The 26,222-nt window shown below is 38.2% G+C and overlaps 1 pseudogene; it reads left to right on the top strand.

The window, feature by feature from the left end:
* The window catches only part of LOC141578866 (ATP synthase peripheral stalk subunit b, mitochondrial pseudogene), a 42,505-nt pseudogene that overhangs the window by 3,864 nt on the left and 12,419 nt on the right, over window positions 1–26,222 (top strand).

Below are 26,222 nucleotides of genomic sequence, written 5' to 3'. Positions count from 1 at the left end.
ATTTAAATGTTTATTCTAAATAGATTGACACTTGATCTGTTAGAATACTGCAAATATTTCTCCCAGTTTATCATCTGCCTTTCAGTTTTGGGTTAGTTTTTGATATACAGAGACCGTCTCTACTCATCAGCTGATATCTTCAATTGAAACTTCTTCTTTTGGAGATTGCTTTGGCTGTTCAGGCTCTTTTGTGGTTCCTTATAAATTTTGGAATTGTTTGTTCTAGTTCTGTAAGGAATGAAGTGAGTATTTTGACGGAGGTTGTGTTGGATCTGTAGATTGCTTTGGGTAGTGTGGCCATTTTGACAGTGTTGATTCTTCTAATCCAAGAGCATAAGAAATCTTTCCATTTCTTTGTGTCATTTCGATTTTTGGAGTATAGGTAACCTCCTTGGTTAAGTTTATTTCTAGGTATTTTGATGTTTTTGATGTAATGGAAAGGTCTCTGCCAGTTATAAGATTCTTGATTTTTGAAGTGAAAAAAAAAAGTGACTGAAATAACAAAATATCCTTCTTTCTTATGGGTGAGTTGTATTCCATTACATATATATATGCTTCACCTTCATTATCTGTTCAACTATTGATGTGCATTTAGGATGCTTCCATATCTTGGCAATTATAAATAATGTTGCTGTTAATAGCAGGGTGTATGTATCTTTTTGAATTAGTTCTTATTTTGTGGTTGGCTTTATTCCTTTGATAACTATATAAGTTTAAAAAACTATAGCTCTAAATGTTCTTAGAAACAATGAAAAGTACATATATGTAAATTAAAAATACATGTACAGTAAAGAAAAATGAGCTATCAAGCCATGAAAGACATGGAAGAAACTTAAAAGACATATTACTAAACGAAAGAAGCCAGTCTGAAAAGACTACAAACTGTACGATTCCAACCAAATGACATTCTGGAAAAGGCAAAGCTACAGAAACAATAAAAAGATTGTGCTTTCCAGGGGTTTGAGGAGAGGGAGGGAGGGAGGAGTGAATAGCTGGAGCACAAGAGATTTTTAGGGCAATGAAATTATTCTGTATGATACTATAGTGGTGGCTACATGTCATTATGCATTTGTCAAAACCCATAGAATATACATCATCAAGAGTGAACCCTAATGTAAACTACAGACTTTGGTTGATAATAATGTGTCCATGTTGGTTCATCAATTGTACCAAATATACCACATTGATGAGGGATGTTGAGGGTAGGGTAATATGCGTAGGTGGGGAGGACTATGTGCAAACTCTCTGTATTTTCTGCTCAATTCTGCTGTGAACCTGAAACTGCTCTGAAAAAAATAAGACTCTTAATAAAAATAAATAAATAAACCTACCCCTACAAACAAATAAAAATAAAAAAATAGAATCAGAACACCAAAAAAAAAAAAAAAAGAAAAGAAACTTCTTCTTTTGGGTTTATAATGTCTACAATGATAGCAGAAATAAAAGGGAGGTTGACATCCAATTTATATAAATTAACTATAAAACTGATTTTACAAGAGCACAAATGTTATATAAAGCAAGAAAGAAGGGCCAGGAAGAGACCTGCAAGTCCTCCATGTGGTCACACAGGAGTGGGGCCCGGCTCCGCGTTGTAATCTGAGTGTGGCAGGGCCCTTCTCAGCTCTGCTCATTTGTGACGGGCCATTGAGTCTCCCACTTTTGAGGGGGTGATCTTTGTTGAGATAGTCACTTCTGAAAACCAGTTGTCATTTAATAATCCACATGGACCACAACCCTTCAAAAATGTCTCAGCCAGAGCCCTGTGATGGGACTAGGAACAACAAAATTTTTCCTGGCTGCACTGCCAGAGTCTCCCTGTTCTTCATCAGAAAAACAGGCAGAACTATAATAATAGAAGGGAAGGAAGAGGCCACCTCACTATGGGAACAAGCTCAGAACTCAGTCCAGTTTGTGCCACAAAAGCCATCCTTCAGCCTCTGCTCAGATGTGCCCAGTGGACATTCCCTCCCATTGACGCTGCTTTCTCCCTGGGTCAGCTTCCCCTTCTTGCATCTCTCTTTCCAGCGCCCTCCTTCTTCACTCAGGGAGCTCCCTGCACACCTTAGGATTAAGAGTTTCATCTTGGCATTTTGCAAACTACAGTAGTATCTCGAGTTTCGCCAATGCATTCACTGCAGTTTCCTTATGCTCAATTCATTGCTAAATTGGGAGGGGTAAGGTGGGGTGAGGCTTACCTTTAATTTCCTAAAGAGAAAACTGAAAACTAGATTTTTTTTGCTATTTATCCTAACATGTAAATACATCTCATCAAGGTGAATATAATTTTTGCCAAGGACAATACAATTTAATATGTACCAAGAAGGAAATAATTTGTATCAGCATGACTCTGGGCCTTGCCTACGTTGGAACGATACACTTCACCATTATTGTGTTAAGGAGCATTTGGCAATCTCGGAGCCTGGCCTGCTTCACAGAAGGACCCACACTCCTCTAAAAGACCCTTTCCTTGCTGTGCAGGATGGCCGCTGCCTGCTCCAATTAATTTGAGCATCAGTTCATCTCACCTCAAAATGGCATGTTCCCCACCTGCCACCAAGATAAATTATGTTCTTGGAAGATTGTCAGTCTCCATATTGGCTTTGACTCATTGACTACTATATATATTTTTCAGAATACTACTTGTATTTTATATATACACACTTTTTCAGGGAGACATAAACTTAATTTTGCTTGTATAAGTAGGTAACTTTTGAGGCAGAAAATTTGGCTTTATGGCCTTCTTCTATTTCTACTAATGGAGATGGCAACTGGCTAATTGTGAGCAAAACATTTGAATCATTATTTATTTAAATAAATAACCAGTAGGCTTACCTGGCCCTGGGACTAGGTTTAAAAGAGCATTTTTCTCTCTTTATGTAGCTGAGCAAAAGCTGTGGTCCTGTCTGCACAGTGTGCTGAGCTCAGAGGAGGATGTGAAATGATTTGCAGAAGGCGATTCATTGATGGGAAAACTCCTAGAGTCCATCGACATAGCAAACATGAGGCCCAGGGCCGGAAATGAAACAAAGGCCCCAAACAGGAGCCTGCCGTGGGTGAGTCTGGGCTGCGGCCGGGAGTGCGGCGCGTGGGCCTTGGGTGGGGCTGGGGGCTCTGCTTCGGGGTGTGGTTGGGGCTGGCACGGCAGCAGGCGCAGCCACCCCGGCAGGCTGTGGACTCTGGGGGAAATGGCGAAGGTGTGTTTCTGGAGCTGACCAAGTCACACGCTGGGGATCCAAGGATGAGGCGTTACTGCGGAGGTGAAGGATCTTTATAGAGGTTATTGCCGCAGCTGTAAACAAGCACCCCCTCACTTTATGAAACCAGTGCCCAATCACATGAGACAGCAGCGGAAGAGTGGAGGATGTGAAGCGATCGTGTTTTCCTGCATGTGTTTTTAGAAGTAGGATGGAGCTGTTCAGAGCGAGTGAGCCCCTGGTGTTCTGGCACTTTGAGCATGGTGGGGGTTTCACTGGGGAGAAACTGGATTTCTTAAAGTTGCTCAAGCCAGAAATCTGTTTTCCCTTTCCCTATTTCCAGTCTTATCAATAAGCCCTAATGACTCCCATCTCTCAAACCTACATAAATTCATCTGCCTTTCTTTACTTCTGCTTCTGTGATGCTGGTTTGGGCCACTGGCATTGCTGTCCTGGTTTACTTACCTCCTGACTCATTTCAGCTCTCTCCCCTGTAATATTCACTCTCTACACAGAGTTAACTTTTAAAAATAGAAATCAACCTTGTCATTCCCATGCCAAAACACGCCAGTGGCTTAACATCCTCCTCGAAACGAAATTGAATCTCCATACACTGGACTACAAGGCCCTGCAAGGTCTGACCCCTTTCCAGCCCCTTCTTTTATCACTCTTCCCCTTGCCCTCTGCACTGGAGCCACATTTTTCGGGAGCAGGAAAGTTCATTCCCACCCCAGGGCCTGGGTACCAGCTGTTCCCTTTGCTTCATTGCACTTCTGGCTCCTCAGCTTCCACATCCCAGCATCAGAGAGGCCTTTCTTGGACATCCAAGTAAAAGTAGCCCCCACTTCCCATCATTCTAATATTTTCAAGTTAGCATTTACCACTACTTAATGTTTTCATAATTATTTTTGTCTACCTACCTATTTGTCTGTCACCTCTCTAATCTAAGCTAACAACTAGTTTATGGTGTAGTGGGGGGTGGGGTGCAGTCAGGGAGGGAGTGGCAACAGATGAATGAATAATTGAAGGAGTGTCTAGCTATGAATTAATTCATTTAGTATTTCTTCTAGTATTAGACTGCAAGTTCCATGGGAGCAGGGATCTTGAATGGATCCTCAGCTCCTGGAACAATCCTTAGTACATAGTAATCATTTAATAAATGTTTATTGAATGAATGAATAGCTGAAGTGAGTAATTGAAAAAAATAAAGGAGTTGTGCTCACCTTTAGTCCCTAAGGGTGTGAAGTGCATCGCACCTGTTGCACATAAAGTGGTCTAGTGCTTCCCAGGAGACAAGTCATGTGCAAAGTGTTTTGCAGTGATTCGTTTAATACTTACAACAGCCTTCTGAGTTCCATACTGTTATTCCATTTTATAGGTAGAACAACTGAGGCTCAGAGAGATTAAGTAACTGCTATTTAAGTCAAAGAGCAGAATCTCTGATCATTTGATGCTATCTAGTAATCCCTTAATATGATTTCATCTCAGTAAAGTGTGCTTATTTAAGTTACAATTTTTAAAATAAGATTTTATACATCTTAGAACAGTAGATATAATAATAATAATAGCAACAATAAATGGTGAAAGGCATCCTTTCTGGCTTCTTTTCTGTTCCTGGAGGGAAGTGCTGCCTTTTAGCAGAAACAGTTATCAGCAGAGGATCAGATTTTAAACGATCAAATATGTGAACAAGGCTCTGCTCCAGTACAGATTGTTTTTTCAGCTTGCGGGAAACGAAGAAACAGAGAGAAAATCTTGAAATAAAGGGTTTTTGAAAGAGACCTAATCTAATTAGTAATCTCTTCCTCTCACATAGGGAAGACATTCTGCTTTTCCTTTGAAAAGTCCAGGCCCCTTTTGGAGGCAGAGTTTGCTTTGCCTAACTCCATAGGGTGCCTGGCTCCCAGGAGCAGCTTGCTTCAGAAGGGGGCCCCACCACCAGCTTTAAGTAGGCCTGGCATTTATCTCCTTGTGTCCTTCCTACTGGGTTCTATGACAGACAGATGGAGTTGATTCTGAACCGACCTGCTGAGCTTGGGTGTGATGCTTTCAGACATGAAATCTTGATTAACAGCAAATGTTAATTGAAGCAGTGAATTATTAAAGTGTTTTGCCATAAATGATAAATGCTGCTGTTGGCAGTTTTGCCTCTTGTGACATCATAAAACTTTCCAAGAAGTTGCTAGCTTTGTCCAAGGAAAACAAGAAAAGGTGGCTGCATCTGATGGCACTTGTGGTGACCTGTTTATTCTCTGTACCCAGGCCTCTCTGGGGAAGACACCATTTTTTCTCCTGGGATCCCACGTCACCTCAACCAAACAGGGAAATCATCTTCCCCTTAAAGGCAGGATTCTGTCCAAGTGATCTCATCTAGCCTCCAAGCTTCACAGCCCGTCAGTAGCTGATGACTACCATCCTTTACGTCTAACTCCAATTTTCCCCTGAGCTCCAGACTTATAAACACAGTTATTATGTGACAGCTCCACCTGATGCCCCATGAGATCTCAAACTCATATCCATTCATTTAACAAATAGTTATCTATTACCTACTATATGTCCCCAGTGCCCCTTTGTTCTAAGCAATGAACAAAATAGATACCGCTCCTTGTGGAACTTACATTCTAGTGGGGAGGGGAGGAGACAGATAAACTAAGGTAACGGAAAGGGCAGCAGGGAGTACTGAACATTGGAGATGGTGGCAGTGGTAGGGGTTTCTGTAAAGTGCTCAGGGAATGTCCCATTAGATGACATTTGAGCAGAGACTTAGAACAAATTCTAGCTGGAGCTAAGATTTAAACATAAAAAAGAAACTGTAACATATTCCAAATTGGCTGTCTTTTCAAATTTTCCTCTTGTCCTGCGTTCACAATCTCCAGGATTGTTGCACACGAGAGTCACATACGTGGGGTAATCTTCCTCCCCCGTCTCTATACTTACAGGAGAAAGCATCCTCTCACCCATTCTGAATTCCTGCCAGCCCCAAGCAGGAACTTACACCTTCACAGGCATCAGGTAGAATCTTCTGCCTCTTATGCCCCTTTCACTGGCTCCTCCCATGGGAGAAGGAAGGCTGGATCTCATAGGCCAGATGGAGAGTCTCTCATCTATCCAGTTTCTCTAGTGCTCTCTGGTAGCATTTCTCAAACTTCAATGTTCACAGAAGTCAGCTAAAGGATCTCATTCAGATGCAGACTCTGGTCCAGTAGGTCTTTGCCAGGGCCCGAGAGTATGCATTTCTATTAAACTTTCAGGTAATGCTGATGCTGCTGTGGTCTGTGGACCATACTCTAAGGGTCTCCAAGGGTCTCCAAAGGTGTTAGAAGGCTTCAGTCCTTCACACTAAGTACTTTTTCAGCAGCTCCAACTCTCCTCACATGTAGGGTCCAACATGTGGCTTTGAGAGCAAGTATTAGGAAGCCCATTTTTTATTCTGAATCCAAGCCAAATACTTCAATCCATACTTATCAGATTAAAACCTTTTGGTTGATTTCTATTTGACACCTGTCTATTATTGTCTTGTTATCATTTCCATTTTATAGATGAGGAAATTGAGGCTTAATGAAGCTGAACAGCTGATTTAAAACCAAACAGAGAGGAAGTACAGATTTGAAGCCTATCAGTTCGACCCTAGCATTTACCCTCTTACCTGCTGTTTTATACTGCCTCAGTGAAACTGCCCTGCCTCACGGGATCTGGCACCTGTCTACCATGTGATTCCAGCCTCGCAGTGAATGATAATGCACTCACCATCCCCTGCTCCGTATACCTCCACACCAGTCACAGTTTCCTTACCCCTTTTTGCTACTTGGCCATCTTCTTACCTATCAATACGCAGATCAAGGTCTAACTCCTTTGTGAAGCTTTTCTTTGATGCTTCATCAGGAAATAATCCCTTCCTAAATGTCTCTTGGTTTACTGTGCACAGAATCCCATCTTCCCCTTGCAGTAGTTAAACTGCATTTATTTGTTACATGCCAATTTCCTCTACTGTTTTGAAAGATAGGAATAGTGTTTGATTCATCTTTTCTCCCCAGCACCCTGCTCAGGGCTTGCACTTGTAAGTGCTATATATACGTTGAATGAATGTTTCATGCTTATGTTGGAACTTAATGGCTGGATGCCTCTGTGCTCAATCTTCCTTTTTCTGTCTCCTCTTCATTCCCTTGCATTTTGTTTGAAGTGTCCGTTCACTTCTCCACTGTATTAGGAATAGGGAGGGCAGGGACAGTGTCTGATTATGTTAGAGACCTGCTCAACATTTGGCAAGGACCTTGCACAAACTTGTGGTAAAATAAGTTAGATAATAAAATATTTTTTAATCCTAAGAAGAGAAGACTACAACCTTTAACTCAAAAGAACCAGCTCTTTCACTAACAAGTATATGATCTTGGGCTAGTTAACCTAAGTTATCTGAATTTTCCTGTCCTCATCTGTAAGATGGTGGTGTTGACATCTGTATCACAGAGTTACTGAAGGATCAGGTGAAATACTGCGTCTTAAAGAACGGCAGGGGCTCAGTTAACTGTCCATCTCCAGGATTCCTCTAGTCCATTCTCGCTGCCAACGTGAGGTTTAGGCCCTCAGCATACTTGTTTCTTTCTGCTTCCTGTCTCTCCCTCTTTTGTCCATTTTACATACAGTGCCGTGGCTCTCTCCCTAAACACAGTATTTATCCTGTTGCTCTTCTGGTCTAATATTCAATCACCAAGTTAAAATTCAAGCAGCCTTATTCCAAGATGCCCCTTCAGCCTCCCACTGTGCCCTGGCACCAGCTCCTATTCCAGGAAAAGTAGGCAGCCACTACTTTTTTGAACATACAGTTTTACTCTCTTATCCTGGGCCATTTATCATCTGGTTCCATCTACTAATTATTACTTAAGAATCCAAATCTTATCCTCAGAACACGGTGCTGGTCTCTATTTCCCAGTTACCAGATGTTATGTGTGCTTGCTCTTCTGACATGTGTATCCCATTAAGGTAATTCGTTTTCCATTTTCTTGTTGGAATAGTACTTTTTCTAGTGTTTGAAAAGGCCCTTTAGTCTTGCCTCACCATTTTCCCTCTTTTACCAGATGGTAAAATCCTTGCGAGCAGGGACCATGTCTTCTATTCCTTATATCTTTGTATTCCAACCACTGCCTGACATGCAGCCTGATGTTTATCTAATTTCACATGGAGCAGTTTACTCTGTGCCAAGTACCCAGGACATGAAAACATATCAAGACAAGGCATACAAGGATTTCTCAACCTAATTATGGAAACAGACAATAAACAGATGGAGTACAGTGGATTTAGTAGATAAAAACGTCCATGGAGGCTTTGTAACTCCTTTTATCACTAGGGTAAGTCTATTACCCTGTCCCTTGAATTTGGCTGGTCTTATGATGTGCTTTTGCAGAAGAATGCAGCAGAAGTGACATCATTTGAGTTGTGCTCTCATTCTTTTAAGAGATTGCAACCATGAGACCAGGTCAAGGCCAGACTCATTGGGACCATGTAGAGAGAGGGAGGCCTGGCCTTCCCAGCATCTCTCTGTGAGTGAATCCAACCAGTCACATAGAGCAGAGATGAGCTGTCCCAGCTGAACTCAGCCCAGATTGCTGACCCATTGAATCATGCGAAATAAATGACTGTTACTTTAAGCAACCGAGATTTTTTTTGGATGAACCAGAAACTAACTATGCACCAGAAACTAGCTATTACAGCTGTGATAGATCAATATAATAAAACCCAGCCTACTGGAGGCAGAGGCCAGATAGGGAAAATCTTCTAGATGTGATATTTAACCTTAATATTTCATGTCCAGAAGTTTCCATAATGAATGGTTGTAGGGAGAACATATTGTAGGTATTAAACAAAATTATATTGCTTTAATGATCAAATATACATTAAATAAAACCTAAGAAAAAGTATAATTGTTATTATCTCACATTTAACAAAGAGGTAAGTTATCAGACCAATATGTAGGGGAAAAAATATTTAAGACCATGTACTGCTATTAAGCACCTAACACTCTAACTGAAATATAGTGTACTTAAGACAAAAACAAGAGACAAGATTCAAAGCATATGTAATAAATGGAACAGGCAGTGGCATTAGCAGGTGGCAAAAGGGAAGAATATTAAAGAACTGGGTCTCGGGAGAGCTTCATGGAAGAAACAGGGTGGAGACTAAGTTGTAAAGGATAGGGAATGCTGAAACTCAGAGAAATTCAGGTTCCATTTAAAACAGAACTAAGAGGAGAGGGTGTTCCAGAAAGAAAAATGGTGAGAGCGAAACATGGAAGGAAGCATATGGCCCATCTGGGGAATGAGTGGACCCTTGGAAGTATTAAGTATAATGGGTGGGGTTGGTTTTGGAAAGATTTATCAGCCAGTGGGTCTTGAATGCCAGATAAGGATGTTTTATTTTATTTTGTGGAAATGGGAGCTATTGAACACTTTTAATAAGACTACAGCAGGGTTCTGTGAAAAACCAACCTATGTGAAAGTGATCTATTTATTGACAATGCTGAGATTTTTCTCCTGAAGCCCAGAGGCTATTCTCCTAATATACAGTTTTCTTTCTCCCCCCCCCCAAACTTTTGTGATCAAATTGAGTTTAGGAAAATCTCCAAACACCTATGGGGTTTGGGTATATTCCAATATAGAAAGTGGTTATTCAGCACACTTCTTATTTGAGAAGCAGCTGACTTAGGTATGATAGATCTAAGTTCCCACTGCTCACCTGGTCCATATTCCAGCTTTTCAGGCTCACTTGCTTGCTTCTCAGTACATGTGGAGTGTGTCCATTCAGTAAGAGACCGAATAATGCCCCATAGTCTATGTTGACCTTAGTAGCAAAACAAATAGGAGATAGTAAAGAATTAGTCTTTACTCCACAAATATCTATTGATACTTTTGAAGGAGGGGATTAGAAAAGTCAAATAAGATGTTTTTGCTCCCCCTTATGAGCCACTAGTGAAAGCAGATACACCCAAATTCAGCCCTCACTGTGCTTGGTAGGTGATACGAACTGACTCACTCAGCTTCATTTTTCTTCCTTCTGGTGAGCCTTGCTGTTTGCAAAGGCTGGAAAGCTAAAACTTTCATTTCCTAGACTCCCTTTCAGCTAGGTTCTGGATAAATTAGGTTCACCAGTTTGATGCATTGGAAGGGCAAACCCCTGCCCCTTTGGTTATTTTCTGCTGCCAGTCAAGGTCCTGGGGACTGTGGTTATTCTGCTGCAGCATGTATAGGCTCTCTTGCCAACTCTGTGGCTGGCAAGAGGCAATTTCGGTTGCAGTGTTGGCAACTTTCCAACTCTGATTTTCCGTCCCCTGAATCCTAGGTATGGTGTGGTTTGGTGGTGGTGCTCTTAGAGTCCATTTCAGAAGACCTAGCCTGGAACCCTTGCAACACTATATAAGCATCAAATTTCCTGTATTAAATCTGCTTAAAGTACTTAGTGTGGTTTCTGTCTCATGCACAACGTTTACAGATGGTATAAAAGGTGTATAAACAAAGCAATTGAGAATCCAGCCAAGTGCATGACTAATTCTGCTCGGGAGATTTGGAGAAGTTTCCATGGAGGAAGTGATAATATTATGTATCTTGAAGTATGAATAGTAATTATTATTCAGTAGGCAGCTAAGGGTGAAAAGGGCAGTCTAGGCATTGAAAGAACTTGTGTAGCAGCACAAAGGTGTCAAAGATAATAGTGTTCAGGGAATGATAAGTAGTCTACTGAATTCCTACTGCCTTTTCCAGCCCATTTTTAGTACATTCTTTTAATAATGCAGATATAATAATTATACCTTAGTTAGTGTTTCTGCATAGAGTGCACATTCTTTATAGTGCTTTTCACGTCACAAGTAACATATATGTATGTTTACATATGGTAATATAATAGTATTACACATCTTTCTCAGGTCCAGGCAACTAGTATGTAGAGAGGCTCAGCGAGAAGTACAGTCAAGGGATTAGGATGCGGGCTTGGGAGTCAGACTGGCCTGATGTTGACCACTCTCTCCATTTCCTGCTCTGTAAAAACAGAGATAATAATAGTACCCTCCCACAGGCTCCTGTTGTAGAACTGCTTTAAGGATTAGAATTAGTGCATGTAAAGTGCTAAGAACATAGTAGACATGCAGAAAGCCCTCAGTCCAGGTTAGTGTGGTACCTCATTGTTCTCACGGTTGTACCGTCTCGGCCAGTGAGTGCTAGTGTGCAAGCCTGCGCTCTTTGCAGTTGAAATGACCTTCACAAATCTGTTGGTGGCCCTGTGGTATTTCTTCATACTTTTATTAACTTGTTTTTGAGAACTCTTTTGACCTTTTCTATTAAAAGATACGCCAAGAGAGTGCTTGTAGTGCCACAAACTTGCCGGGAAAGACTTTCATGCTGGATGTTAAAATGCAAAGTTTATGACGGTTCAGGGCATTTGATGTAATGGGCAAGGCAACAGAAGATAAATATCAGTAGAAATTGGTGGAAATCCTTTGACATTTTAAAGGGTGTTGTAAAGATTACAACAGACCAACAGTTGTTTGACAGAACCTGGAAGGAACTATGGAGGTGGCAGAGAGATTCTGCTAATACAGCTCTAAAACTTACTTAGTTAATACTCTCACTTCTAAAAAACTCTTCCCTACGCTAAAAAGGTGATGCCTGTATCTTCTTTTTAAATGGATATTATTGATTTGTATTGTCCTCTTCCATCCTTGTCACTGTTCCACATTTCTTGAGATCTTTGGGACTTGACTTTTTCTTGTCTATTTCAGACTTTCCTGCCAACACTCAGAACAACTTCAAGTGACAAGTGGTCATTTGATAGAGCTACAGCTAGGCCCCTGTTGTCCAGCAACTTTGATCTCCTTACACGAGGAGCATCTACGTTGTGAAAACCCTTAAGTTCCCCCCGACCCCCCCACTTGATACTGCTCTGCTCTAGAGAACTCGATCTCTTGTTTTCATACCCCATCCTTGGATTTGCTCCATCACACTATGCTTTTTTAAAGTTTTGCAATCTTTTCCTAATCTAAAATAAAACAGAACTCTTCCTTTTCTCTTTATTATTAATCTAATTACTTCCTCATATTCTTTCTCTCAACCAACATTCACTAAAGCATGTACTCTGTGTGTTCTAGGCTCTTGGGATTCAGAACAGAAGGAACGTTCACTGTGATGGAAGGGACAAAGCAGTAAGACTTACAATAGTAGTGATGCAGGCTATGAAATAAGCAGCTATAGAATTCTGGGACACAGAACCAAGACTTCCTTGAGGAGGAAAACTAGAGTTTAGTCTTGGAAGACATCTAGGGATGGCAGAGATTTGGGTTTTATGGGTTTTGATGATTTACATATTTCTAACAGCTTTCTTGAAATATAATTCACATACCATACAATTCACCCATTTAAAGTATACAATTCAGTGGCTTTTATAATATTAAGATATGTGGATCTATTACCACATTCAATTTTAGAATATTTTATTACCGCCAAAAGAAACCCCATACCCATTAGCCATCACCCCAGTCAGCCCTGCCCATCTCTTCCCTAGTTACAGGCAACCACTAACCTACTTTCTGTCTCTCTCTATAGTTGCGTGTTCTAAACATTTCATGTAAATATTAAATCATACAATATATGGTACTTCGTGACTTCCTTCTTTCACTTAGCATAATGTTTTAAAGTTTATCCATGCTGTAGCATATAGCAGTATTTCACTCATTATTGCTAAATAATTATTAGATGGATATACTACATTTTATTTATTTATTGACAATTCTATGGACACGAGTTCTTTCCACTTCGTCGCCACTATAAATAATGCTCCTGTGAATGTTCATATATGTTTTTGTGTAGACATATGTTTTTTGTTTTTTGGAGTATATATCTAGGAGTAGAATTGCTAAATTGTATGAAAAACTCTGTGCTTAATTGTTTGTGGAACTGCCAAACTATTTTTGAAAATGGCTGCATCATTTTATATTTTGACCAGCAGCACATGAGGTTCCAGATTCACATACTTGCCACATTTGTTACTGTCTGTCTTATATTGTTATTGTCTGTTATAACCATCCCAGTGACCTAGTGGGTGTGAAGTAGTAACTCATTGTGGTAGAAACTTTGTTTTACTTAACTTCATATTCATATTAATACAGTGCCTGACACGTAGTGTGTACTTTAAATTTTAGAACTTGAGGAAGAGGGAGAAGAGATCTGTTGGCAGAAGGAACAGAAAATTCAAAGATACAGGATCAAGAGGGAATAGATTGTATTCTGTGAATTGTTAGAAGCTCAGTATGTTGGAGCATAGGCTTTATTTGGAGAAGTTTTAGGAAATAAAATGAAGGAATTCCATCATGTACCAGGCAGTTTTTTTTTGTCCTGGGACACAGCAGTGAACAAATAGGTGAAGACTCTGCCCATGAGGAAGATTGAAAATAAAAATATTAGAAAATAAGCAGATCAGAACCTTTCAGAAATTAAATTCTTCAAAGAAAACTACATAGCCTAACATGATGGAGAGTAACCTAGGAAGGAGTAAGGCTACAGTAACTTGAGAAAAAAAGAATTAACATTAAAGTACAGAAACGAAAAATAAAACAAAGGGACTAAACAACAAAACAGAAGCAGACTCACAAATACAGAGAACAAGCTAGTGGTTACCAGACAGAGAGAAGGGTGAGAGGAGGAGCAAAGTAGTGAAGGGGATTAAGAGGTACAGACTACTAGATAAACATAAGTTGCAAGGAAGGAGTGTGCAGCACAAGGAATATTGTCAATGTTTTATAATATTATATGGAGTGTATCTATAAAATATCAAACTACTGTGTTGTACAGCTGAAACTAATATAATATTACAGGTCAACTATATTTCAGTATAAACAACAACAGCAAAACTGATCAGTTGCACGAAGCCCTGGTGTAAGAGCGCTCTTACACCAGGATGAATAGCAGGTGTGAAGACCCTGAGCCAGTGCACACGTTAGATTGCACTGGGCAGCAAGTAAAAAGAAAGCTTAAGAGTGGCTTAAAAATGAGGATTTACTATTTCACACAATAAGAATCTGGTGATAGATGATCCCAGGTTTGGTTAGTTCAGCAGCAGAACAATGACATCAAGGACCCAAGTACTTTCCATTTTTCTACTCTGTCATCTTTAGAATGTTTCCCTTATTCCTGTGTGATATGTTAATGACAGTGAGCTTCCATTTAGTCTGCCAGACAATCAAATGTGGCATAGGTTTTATCCAATAAAGACATGGGGTTCATGAAGTATTCTCACATCTTTTTTGCTTTCAGATTTTGTTAATGCTTTGTAGTTTACAAGTCTAGCTAAGTGGATTGATTTTTCTTATATAGAGGACTCTTCACAATGCTTATTTATGGAATGAGATATGATTATAAAAATCTTTTAAGCTCCACATATTATTTTATGTACGGAATATTAAAATAATTGTCAAGCTCAATCTGAACTACACAGACTTCTCTTTAAAGAAAAGTAAACATTCTGCATTTGCTGACCTTTTCAGCAGTAACCATGTCATTAGTATACTAACTAGCCGACAGTTTTGAAGAAATAAACTCATTTAATTTCTTCTTTAAAGAAAATGTGATATTTTATTAATGAAGTAAAATCAAGGCATGGAGTGAACATTTTGAAAACGATTTTTTGGAAACATTTCCGTTGTGATTTCTGTTGCTGAAAATGTTACGTCACCAGTAAAAATCTCCTATATACATACCTTAAAAATGTAGAAACAATTTTCTAACATTCAAAAAATATTCTAAAGGGTTTCCATAGATTTTAAACTCAGCTGTTTAAAATATGTAAATGTAGCACTTTCTTACTCATTTCCAAGACCAACTAAGGATATTTCCTCTCAAATTTATATGAAAATTTCTGTTGGATGGTGGAAAGGATTGAAAAATTAATTTTATTTTTAGTAAGTATCGCCAGAGAAACTTGTTCCCTTTGAAACAGTTATGCCATTTAGATCTCTGCATTATTGTGAGGTATAATTTTCATTTATGAATGCCGTTAAAAACTAAAGATCAAAATACTTGGAACTTGAAACCAAATTGTTGACTCAGTGTATTACAAAGTGTTAAATGAAGGTTTTCAAAAAGCTATTACTCTCACTACAATTTAAAAATAATATTATTATAATATTATTAATATAACATTATATTAAAATATTATTAATTTTATAAGAGGAAAAATGCCTTGTATCTTTAAGGAGCAAAATAAAATAGTTGGAAATTACTCTTTATTTCATCTTTACTGCATATTGTTTAAATAGCTTTATTGAGATGTAATTCACATACCATACAATTCGTTCATTTAAAGAGTGCAATTCAATATTTCTTAATATAGACCTAGAAATGTGCAACCATCACCACATTCAGTTTTAGGACATTTTCATTATCTCCAAAAGAAATACTATACCCATTAGCAGCCATTCCCCATTTCCTATCAAAACCCTCACTTCTAAGCAACCACTACTTTCTATGTCTCCTGATTTGCCTATTTTGGACATTTCATATAAATGGAATCATGTAATATGTGGTCTTTTGTGACTGGCTTTTTTTCACATAGCATAATGTTTTCAAGGTTTGTCCATATTACAACATGTATCAGTATTTCATTACTTTTAATGACCGAATAATATTCCATTGTGATAGCTATACTACCTTTTGTTTATCCATTCTTCCGTTGGTGGTTATTTAGATTGTATCTACTTTTGGCAGTTGTCAGTAGTGCTGCTATGAACATTCATATATGGATATTTATTTGAACTCCTGTTTTCAATTCTTTTGGTTATGTACCTAGGAGTACAGTTGCTGGATCTTATGGTAGTTTTATGTTTAGCTTTTTGAGGAACTGCCAAACTGCTTTCCATTGTGGATTCAGCATTTCGAATTCCTACCATCAGTGAATGAGGGCTTCAGTTAATCTGCATCCTTGCCAATACTTCTTATATTCTGTTTTTTTCCCCCTAAATTATCATTATCCTAGTGGGTATGAAGTGTGGTATTTCATTGTGGTTTTGATTTACATTTCCCTAATGACTAATGATGTTGAATATCTAATCATGTGCTTGTTGGTTGTTTGTAAATCTTCCTGTGAAAGGACAAATTATGTACTTTGCTCATTTTTAATTTGGGCTGTTTGTCTTTTTGTCATTGAATTATAAGAGTTTTTTATATATTCTAGGTACTAGAACCTTATCAGATAAATGATTCAGAAATACTTTCTCCCATTCTGGGGTTGTCTTTTCACTTTTTTTTTTATCATATCCTTTGATGCACAAAAATTTTTAGTTTTTTTTTTTTTAACATTTTTTATTGACTTATAATCATTTTACAATGTTGTGTCAAATTCCAGTGTTCAGCACAATTTTTCAGTCATTCATGGACATATACACACTCATTGTCACATTTTTTTCTCTGTGAGTTATCATAACATTTTGTGTATATTTCCCTGTGCTATACAGTGTAATCTTGTTTATCTATTCTACAATTTTGAAATCCCAGTCTATCCCTTCCCACCCTCCACCCCACTGGTAACCACAAGTCTGTATTCTCTGTCTGTGAGTCTATTTCTGTCCTGTATTTACGCTTTGTTTTTGTTTGTTTGTTTGTTTTTGTTTTTTAGATTCCACATATGAGCGATCTCATATGGTATTTTTCTTTCTCTTTCTGGCTTACTTCACTTAGAATGACATTCTCCAGGAGCATCCATGTTGCTGCAAATGGCATTATGTTGTCGGTTTTTATGGCTGAGTAGTATTCCATTGTATAAATATACCACATCTTCTTTATCCAGTCACCTGTTGATGGACATTTAGGCTGTTTCCATGTTTTGGCTATTGTAAATAGTGCTGCTATGAACATTGGGGTGCAGGTGCCATCCTGAAGTAGATTTCCTTCTGGATACAAGCCCAGGAGTGGGATTCCTGGGTCATATAAAAATTTTTAGTTTTGATGAACTAGTTTATTTTTTCTTTTTTTATATATACTTTTGGTCATATCTAAGAAACATTGCCAAATCTGAGGTCATGAAGATTTACCCTGTGTTTTTTTCTAAGAATTTTATTATTTTAGCTCTTACATTTAGGTCTTTAATCCATTTTGAGTTTATTTTTGTAAATGATGTAAGATATGAGCCGATACCATTCTTTTGCATATGGTAATCCAGTTGTACCAGCATTCTTTGTTGAAAAGACTGTTCTTCCTCCACTGGACTGTGTTGGCACTATTGTCAAAAATTAGTTAACCTTAGATACATAAGCTTATTTCTAGACTCTCAGTTCCAGTCCATTGGTCTCTATGTCTGTCCTTATGCCAATATCACACTGTCTTGATTACTGTTGCTTTGTGTAAGTTTCGAGATCTGGAAGTATGACACTTCTTACTTTGTTCATCATTTCCAAAACTGTTTCAGCTATATGATGTCTCAGATAATGGAGTAGATCCCAATGATCAAGCTTGTAAGATCTGGGTCTTCAAGTCCTTGGTGCCAAATTACCCATTTGGATTGTCTGGCCTACTGACCTTGGGTAGCATTTCTTAATGTCAGGACAATGTGTCTAGCTGAATAGGATCTTGCACAAGATCACAGAAGAAAAGTTTACTTATAGCTGTAGGGGCTTCATACCTTTTCTAGGATCATGAAATTAAGGAAGTCATCAGGCATTTCTTTGCAGTATTTCTTTTAAATATTATCTTATCTGCTGATGAGACGTAGATGCCAACTCTCTTTCTCTTCCTTGGTTATCAGCTGGGAAACTACCTGGGCCAGTTCTTCTTCCAGTCATCTGCACTTGGTCTTTCAGACTGCTTTGCCTGAAATGTCCTGTTCTGGCTCCTAAGTTTGTGGCTCAGCAGTGACTTTTCTCAGTTGCCAACCACCCCTTCTCTTTCTTTGGATTCTTATCTGAATTTTCTCTCCTATACCTTGTTATTTCTTACCAAAGAAACATATTTTAAAAGAAATATTCCAAAGAAATGCCCGCTGACTTACTTAATTTTTCAGTTCAGTTAGTAGAGATTTGTAGATACACTCCACAGAATGCTTCTCCACAGGAGTCTACCTCTGACTGAGAAGTCTTTCTACTTCACATTTCCATAACTTAACATATAATTTGCATAGATAGATAGATAGATAGGTAGATAGATAGATAGATAGATAGATAGATAGATAGATAGACAGACAGGCAGACAGACAGACAGACTGGCTTATTCAAATTCACAATCATTTATAAGAATGGAGTCTCCCTTACTATAGACTGGTTGTTTTGTCATATTTCTTCCAAATTTAAAGGCAGTCTTTCCCCATGTAATTGCTGTCTGTTTTCTAAGCTATGTGATAAGTTGGGATGGGGCAGAGGTGGAAACTTGGAGAACAATGAGTGTGCGTTCCAGGCAGCAGAACATTGAGATCCAAGTCTCTGAGGCATCAGGGACTAGGGATAGCTAGGAGGCTGGGATGGCTGGAACACAGTGAGTGAGAAGAAGATTGTTAGGAACTGAGGGTGTAGTGCTGGGTGGGGTGGGGGGCAGGAAGTGCAGGACCTTTGGAACCTTGGAGACCATGGTAAGCACTGGATTTTTTCTAAGGAATGTGGAAAATTATCTGTTCTCCCTCATTTTTTCTTCTTCTTTTTTTCCAGAAACATTTTTTTAGTTTTTCCAGTTTTTAAAATTGTTGTAAAATACGTATAACATAAAACTTACTATCTTAACCATTTTTAAGTGTGAAGTTCAGTGGCATTAAGTGCATTCATGTTGTTGTGCGACCATCACCACCATCTCCAGAACTGTTCATCTTGTAGAACTGAAACTCTATATCTATTAAACAGTAGCTCCTTGAACCCCTCCCCCTAGACCTTGACAATCACTGTCTGTTTTCTTTCTTTTTTTTTAATTTCTCCCTTTCCTCAGTGTCCCAGCTCTGGTAACCACCCTTAATCTTCTTACTTTGTTACGACTCTACTCTTATTACTTTAAGTTCAGCATTTTTAGTTCCAAATACAAGTGAGATCATGTAACATTTGTCTTTCTATATCTGGTTTATTTTACTTAGCATAATGTCCTCCAGTTTCTTGCACTTTGTCACAAATAGTAGGATTTCCTTTATTAAGGCTGAATAATAGTCAAGTGTGTGTTTATGTGTGTGAGTGTGTATCTCATCTTATTTATCTATTCATCCACTAATGAACATTTAGGTTGCTCTTCATATCTTGTCTACTGTGAATAATACTGCAGCGAACGTGGAAGTACAGCTGTCTTTCCAAGAAAGTGGTTTTATTTCCTTTGGATATATATACCCAGAAGTGGGGTTGCTGGATCATCTGGTAGTTCTATTTTTTTTAATGGAGGTACTGGAGATTCAACCCAGGACCTCATGCATGCTAAGCATGCACTCTACCACTGAGCTATTACCCTCTCCCTATTTTTAATATTTTAAGAAACCTTCATACTCTTTCCACAGTGGCTGCACCAATTTACCTTCCCAGCCACAGTGCTCAAGTGTTCCATTTTCTCAATATCCTCACCAATGCTTATCTCTTGTCTTTTTGATGATAGCCATTCTAACAGATATGAGGAGATATCTCATTGAAGTTTTGATTTGCATTTCCCTGATAATTAGTGATGTTGAGCATCTTTTCATATACCTGTTGTCTATTTGTTTTTCTCATTTGGAAAGATATCTGTTCAGAACCTCTGCTCATTTTTAAGTTGGCTTATTTGGGGGTTTTTTTGTTCTTTTTTTTTTTTTTTTTTTGATGTTGAGTTGTATGAGTTCCCTATATATTTTGATATTAACCCTTTATCAGATATATATTTTGCAAATAATTTCTCCCATTCCATAGGTTACCTTCTCATTTTGTTGTTTCTTTTGCTGTGTAGAAGCTTCTTAGTTTGATATAGTCCTTTTGTTTATTTTTGCTTTTCTTGCTTATGATTTTGATGTCATATCCAAAAAGTCTTTGCCAAGACCAACGTCAAGGAATTTTCCCTATTTTTTCTTCTAGGAGTTTTATGGTTTGGGGTCTTATATTTAAGTCTTTTTTTTTTTTAATGGAGGTACTGGGGATTGAACCCAGAACCTCATGGATGCTAAATGTGCACTCTACCACTGACCTATACCCTTCACCCCCTATACTTATATTTATTTTTATATATATACATATATGTGTGTGTGTTCATGTGTGTGTGTGTGTATAGACATACATACACAGCAGACAATAAAGTCTTATATGTAACTGTCAAAGAGAAACAGAGCTGGATAGTAGTTAAAGCAGTGACAGATTTTATTCAGGAACTATTGCAGCAGACAAAAAGCTACCTCAGTATGGAACTACTCTCAGTTCTGAATACAACAAAAACAGCTGGGGATTATAGTCACAGAACCAAACGTGGAGGTCAGTGGATGGAAAATAGGGAAGAAGAGACATCAAAGGCAGGGGGATTGTTGCTAAACCTACTTGACAGGATTCTTGCTGAAGGCAGGATGGGGTGATCAGACATCAAGGTTGGGTAGTTCTCTCTAAACTGACTTAGCAGGATTCTAGCTAAAACTGAACCCTGAAGACATACCCCCCTGCCAACTATGGGGGCCAAGGTCAAGGTCTAATCTGAAAGGTCTAATCTCAGAGGAGCCTGATCAAAGTTTGGTCACAGAGAGTGTCTTTGCTAACTCACAGATTGTCCCTAATGTAGAATTATATCCATATTTGATAAATTATCGATTAATCAAACAAATCTGATCGTCAGTAGAATGAAGAGCAAGAATTTGACCTGTTTCAGATAAGTTGTTTTTGGCTGTTTTTAAGCAGATTAAAAGATGTCATCTTCTATTTTTAAAAAATCCTTTTGACATGTTCATGATCTGTAGGAAAAATCCCCAACTTGTTGTCTTGACATATAAAATCTATTAAGATCTTTGCCATGAATATCTTTCCACTCTCATTTACTGCCTCTCCTCAACATGCTTGTGAATTGCAGGCAAGCCAGACTATACACGATCTTTTTCCTAGATGTGATCTTTCTTAAATCCAAGACTTTACTCAAGATGTTCCTTCTTTCTAGCATGGCCTTGTCAACTTGGTAAACTCTTGTGTTACCTTTCAAGACTCATCTCAGTGTCACCTGTCCTGAAGGACTTTCTTTCGCCTTCCTAGCCAGGTTTAAGAGTACCATCCGCAGTACTCCCTTTGGATCCCGTCTGTAGCACTTACAGTATCACACTGCAGTTACTGGTTTACATGTTTATCTGTCCCCAAAGACCCTGGAGGCACTGATGTTGTTTCAGGCATCCCTGTGTGCCCACGTCTACCTCAGTGCTTGGCACCATGTGGGTCTGCAGTACATGCAGGCTGAATGAACGAACAAACATCTTATAACTGGAACTTACCTAACACCTGGCAGTCAGTAGAAATAATTGTTCAAATAAACTAAAAGTCTCTATTTCTTCCACGCAGTAAGGAAGAGACTTCTGTGATTGTCTAGCCTAGGCAGTGCCAGAAGACAGGACCGCAGACAAAAAATGGCACGCTGCCAAGCATTAATCCCAGTGAGTTTCTGAGAGGCATTTTTATGGTCTAAACAAACTCCTTCAAGCTTTTTCTATGTAACTATGTAAATTAAGTTCTTCTAACTCAGAATTTTGTCTCATCAAGCACCTAAACCATTATGTAGTAGGGGCAATGGGAAAAGAGGAAGTGCAAACAGAACTGGGGTATGCTTTTTTTTTCCATAGAGATCAGAACATAAAGCAATGATTTTCAATAAACTTGTCTACAATTATAGCTCCTCTTCTTCCCCCAGCAGCCTTGCCAGCTAACTGGCTAACAAGGTAGTATCGGCCAGGCCACCTTAAGGTCTAAGGACAGAGCTCAGGGGAAGAGAAAGGAGAATATTCTTAGACAAACAGTAGGTATGAACAGGAAAAAGAAACAGAATTTGTGTAAACTTTGGCCACAAAGAAGTAAATAAACACTGCAGTGTATAATTGTGGGATGTAAAAATGTGCATGAAAACTTACTCCAGAACGTAGATTGAAATTTTGGAAAGTAACTATTTTGCATGTTTGAGAAATTAAAGATATTATAGACTCTGTAATAATGAAGACTCAAAGAGATCCTAAAACTAGAGACGAGAGGTTAGCTGGGAAAGCTTGGAGAGGAAAGAAGGAGAGACGGAGGGAGAGAGAGGAGAGAGAGGGAGGGAAGGAGGGAGACAGAGAGAGCCTATTTTCACAGATTCAGAAATAAATATAAAATGGATTTGGAAGCAACAGAGAATAGAAACATTACAGACAATTATATTAGAGAAGGAAAGACTTGAGAAAAAGGTATGGGGATTAAAAGTGTTTTTTTTTTCTTTATTATCATTTTAATAGGATTTTAGGAAGACGAGAAGGTAAAAGCTGTGGCTGAAAAACCACCTTTAACAAGGAGTCCCCATCTTGTCTTCACTTTTGAGGAAGAAAATTGGACTGTTGGAAGAGAAAATAGGACATGAGCCCTTAGTAAGCACTAATGAGCCCTAAAAACACTGGATGTCCATTATTAAAAAAGGATTATTTCTAATCTGGACTACAGACAACTTTTATATTTTATATGAAACCCTTGCCTGAGCAATGTATGGCTCAGAAACTCCACTTGCAGGTCTTAAGCATCATCTTATTGAACTTGTCTTATGCATGTGCCATAAGTATCTGGAAATCTTTGGCTGGTCCATTCATATTTAGAGACAGCACAATGGTGACTAGAAGCATTGTATGCACGGGGCTGTTGTAGTTTGTTTGCTTTTTCAGTTGGGTGAACCAGGAAGCACAAATCTATTTCATTTGAGAACTACAAAGTGTTGATATTCAGATGTTTTCTCTTAGTCAGGTGGATTTCCCCATACAGTAACCCCTAATCACCTTTGTGTATGTTTAGAGGGGATGTCATTTTGTCTGTCATCAATCTGGAAGCTGAGAAATCAGAAGAGATTGGGAGGGTCTCATCATTTAATTTCATTCTCCAGTTTCCACTGCAGTACTCCAGCTGTTACATGTGCTCGGTGTCCTCCCATCAAATCCCTCTAGTTGATCTTCTCCACACAATTAACTTTCAGTCTTCCGCTGAGGTGGGAGGCCAGGCAATCATCTGTAAAATGTCAGAGAGGGGATGTGAACACCTAATTGCTTCTTTTGTGGATTTTTTTTCTTTTCAAAGCCGTATGCTTCATCATCAAGTTACACACAATTCTAGGGCCTTTCTGGAGTTTGGGAGTGTGAGCCCGTCTACTTATGGGACTTCTGCATTTCTGGATTTGACTGCAGCTTTGTTTTTCCAACTGGGAAAATCAGTTACATTTGTTTTTCAGCCCCCTAAATTCTGGGTTGTTACCTCCAAACATTCACTCTTTCTCCTTGAGAATTCCGACCCTTTTCTATAACTGGGGGAGAGGCACTGAAGAGAGGAGAGCTAGGTACATTTAGGCAGTCTGCCATTAGAAAGTCCTAATCAATGCTTTCTCCCAACTCTGTGCTTGAAAAACTTCAAACATACATAAAAAATTGGAAGAATAGTACAATGAGCACCCATATACCCTTAACTCAGATTTACCAATTGTTAGCCTTTTGCTATAATTACTTCTTCTCTGCTTTATTTTAAGGTGACTCTTCTGGCATTTCGATGGCAAACCTGAAATGTTTATTTACCTGGTTCCCCTAATTTGTCATGACTTGAACTCCAAACTTTGCCTCCCAAGAAGATGCTGAAATCCCTGCTTAGCTCTTTTAGCCTGTCTTCTGCTGCTTTCTGCTGGGTTTCTTGGACTCTTGCCTTATGCCTGCGCAGTTGAGGAGCCAATCAAGGATCTGAGAAGAGTTTTACACAGATTTTGAGAATCCTTTCTTTGGCTGCTCTTTGCTAAGATTTCTTCTCTTAACTTCCAGTCACTTCAGCAGCCCCAGGCTCTGAGTCCTTGGCACAGTGAGCCTGCTGCTTCCTAACTGAGCTCCATTTCCTGTGTGCAACACTGAGTTAGGGTGGCTGTTAGGTACGTAGTCAGCAAATAGAAGTCAAACCAATGTGTTTCCCTTCTTTTAAGGCTCGTATTGCCTGTGATATCTGCCTGCATTTGGTTGCTCTGGTGCCCAGAGATTATAACCATTATTGGGGGGAGATCAGTCTGATACAACCTATTCTGTCACCGCTGGAAATGGAGCCTCTAATTTGCTAACATTGTTTGGAATTTTACATTTATTTATTTACTTTGGAATTTTGCGTGTATGTTCATGAATGACATTGGCCTATAATTTTCTTACAATGTCCTTATTAAGTTTTGGGTTCAAATTTATAGGGCCTCATCAAACATATGGGAAAGTGTCCTCTTTTCTTAGTTCTCTGGAGGAGTTTCTACTATGCTGGTGTTATTTCTTCTTTAAATTTGGGTAGAATTTATTCATTAAGACATTTAGGTTTAGATTTTTCTCTATGGAAAATTTTCAAATTGTAGATTAATTTGCTTAATTGTTATTAAATTATTCAGATTTTTTCTATCTCTTCATAAATCAGTTTTATTAGGTTTTTGCTTTCTCTTTCTTTCTGCCTGTATCTTTCTCTTTTTTTCCTGCTTGCATGGACGCTAAATTTTGAACAATTTAAGCATGAGAAATAGTGATCTATTTTTGCTGATCCATTTGAAAGATGCAGAATCCATGAACTACACTCCAAAATACACACATAGCCTTAGGTATCTGAGGAGTAAAGAGATCCTCATACATAAATACAATATCATTTTGACACCTAAAGAGTAATAATAATCTGTAACATCGACTAATACCCAGTCCATATTCAACTGACCCCAACTGAGCATATATGTAAAATTGGTCATTCATACTAATATTTCCCATTAAGATTTAATGTCTTAAGCAGTTTGTGATATTTGTTTATATCACATTTTTCTTTTTTTCATACAATAAAACTTGGTACCTACATATTCTCTTTATTTCACAAGATACATAAAACTGCTTCAGAATTACAATACTAATATTACTACGAAAAATAGAGTATTATAAATAGCTCAGGATTTCTTTGCAGTTTAATCTTTTCCTTAGAATAGGTGCTACTAGAGATGGAAAGCCACAGTGCTGTATTCAAAAATCATTTGAAAAAATTCTATTTTCCTGTGTTATATTATCAATTTAATATACACTTAGTTTTTTCCTTATCTTTATATTCAGTTGCAGGTGTTTTCTTTTTAGATCTTTGTTATTTAATTTTATTTTCTGAATATATAAAGCATTCACATTATTCAAAAATCAAAACTATATGAAAATGTATACTCAGATAAAGTGAAAAGGTACATTTAGATAAAAATATACTTAGATACTGACTCCTAACCTTCTCTCCTCCACTCTGCTCTCACACGCTACGTGACCGTATGAGACAGCCACTCAGTTTAAGTAATGACTGTCATTAGTTGGTAATTTCTCCTTATGTTTCTTTTTATAAAAGTGGGCATATATTTATATCCTAATTCTCACCCTCTTTCTTACACAAAAGGAAGCATTCTCTGTATACATTATTTTGCACCTTTTTTCCTACTTAATTGTGGAAACTAAAATGAAAATTGTTCCATATCAATTTATAGAAATCTTTCTAATTATTTTTGTAGCTGCATGGTAGTCCATTAGGTAGTTACAGTTTAACTATGCTCCTACTAACCGGAATTTGTATTCTCTTACATTTTAATAGGTTTTACTATTTTAAAAATGCTTCAGTGAGTAGCCTTGTGCATATGTTGTCTTATATTTGTGGAGATGTATCTGGAGGGTAGTTCTAGAACTGGGACTGCTCAGTCAAAGGGTAAATGCATAAATACTTCTCCAGTCTTCTCCGCAGGGAGCTAATCAACTTTAAAAAGCATCTAAGCTTATTATATCACTACCTTTATTTAATTTTAATGTCTGTTTATAAATAATAATTTAAAAAAATCTTTGCATATACCCTTCATAAATATTAACTGATGATGAATC

The sequence above is a fragment of the Camelus bactrianus genome, chromosome 10 (genome assembly GCF_048773025.1).
Source record: "Camelus bactrianus isolate YW-2024 breed Bactrian camel chromosome 10, ASM4877302v1, whole genome shotgun sequence".
Taxonomy (NCBI): Eukaryota; Metazoa; Chordata; class Mammalia; order Artiodactyla; family Camelidae; genus Camelus; species Camelus bactrianus.
This window is presented reverse-complemented; position numbering and strand designations above follow the sequence as displayed.